Consider the following 1650-nt stretch of genomic DNA (forward strand, 5'->3'; position numbering starts at 1 on the left):
GGACAAGATCAAAAAACTTTCTTGTGAAAATGAACTCTTAAGGAGGAATCAAAATGAAATGAAACAACTAGTAGAACAAGAAACTATGATAGTGACGAGAAATCATAATGAAATGAATTCAATAAATCAAATGACAAACACATTAGAGAGCCTTAAAAACAGAATGGGCAAAGCAGAAGAGAGAATATAGGACTTAGAAGACAGCACAGGAAAGTATAAAAACCAAAGAAAAGAAGAGGAAATTAGAAATTTAAAAAATATTGTTGGGAATCTACAGGATACTATTAAAAAACCTAACATTCGGGTTCTAGGAGTTCCTGAAGGCATGGAGAGGGAGAAAGGATTAGAAGGCCTTTTAGGTGAGACAATTGTAGAGAACTTCCCGGGTCTGGAGAAGGACAGAGACATCATAGTACAGGAAACTCATAGAACCCCTAGTAAACATGACCAAAAGAGATCCTCACCACGACATGTTGTAATCAAACTCACCACAGTGAAACATAAAGAAAAGATTCTAAAATGTGCAAGAGAGAAACGTCAGATTACTCTCAGAGGATCTCCAATTAGACTCACAGCAGACTTCTTTCTCATCAGAAACCCTACAAGCTAGAAGGGAATGGCGAGACATAGCCCAGGTACTAAGGAGAAAAACTGCCAGCCCAGAATATTATATCCTGCAAAGCTCTCATTTGTGAATGAAGGTGAAATTAAGAATTTTCATAGCAAACAGAAACTGAAAGAATTTGTTGCCACTCATCTTGCCCTGCAAAAGATGCTTAAAGATGTGTTACACACAGAAACACAGAAACATGGTCATCAATATGAAAGAAGGTAAAGGAAGGAAACCTCACAGCAAGAGATCACAGGAAGCTCAATTTCTGTTTGACATAGAATTAAAATCTGATTCTCTGTTAAAGCAATGTGTTAAAGTAATCTATTATGTTCTCTTGATGTTTGTTAAATTCTAATTGTTCAAAAACAGCTGAATTTTTATTAAGAGCTATGGGTTACTTAAATATGTGCTTATTTTCAAAGATTTGAATAATCACCTTGTAACAATGATCAGATTTGATCTATGTTATGTCATGATTTTAAGGAATCTTATTTCAGCCAGATATTTTGGATTTTGAGCCTTCTTGGCATTCTTGACAGGCATTCAAAAAATCAAAGTTTCAAACAATCTGGACTCTAAAATTTCCAGTAAATCCTGGACTTTGGTTTTTCCAGTTTGGGTCCAACTGAAAAATCAAAGGACCTATGTCTCTCATCTTATAGAGACACCAACTAATCAGGCTATTAGGATTATATTAGAAGTACTGTCAAGATGTGGTGTGGTACTAAATTTTAAGTTTCTATAATGGAAAATGCTATTAATACAAATGTTTGAGAATTAAAAAGTCTAATAATCTTGTGTTACTAGACATGATAGTTATCTTAATGAGAAAGCCCCAGAGGCCTAAAGGGTTAAATACTTGTAAAATCCTACAGGTGATTTCAAAAATACTGTGAAGTAAGCAAGTGCCTCTTGTTGGTTGATGAGTTTATAATTTTAAACATGGCAACTTAAAGTCTTTTGTCATCCACAGTTATATATGATTTGCTGCTCATAAAACTAAAGCATTGTTGGTTCTGTGTTTAGCTGTCCTCCTA

The sequence above is a fragment of the Lepus europaeus genome, chromosome 20 (genome assembly GCF_033115175.1).
Source record: "Lepus europaeus isolate LE1 chromosome 20, mLepTim1.pri, whole genome shotgun sequence".
Taxonomy (NCBI): Eukaryota; Metazoa; Chordata; class Mammalia; order Lagomorpha; family Leporidae; genus Lepus; species Lepus europaeus.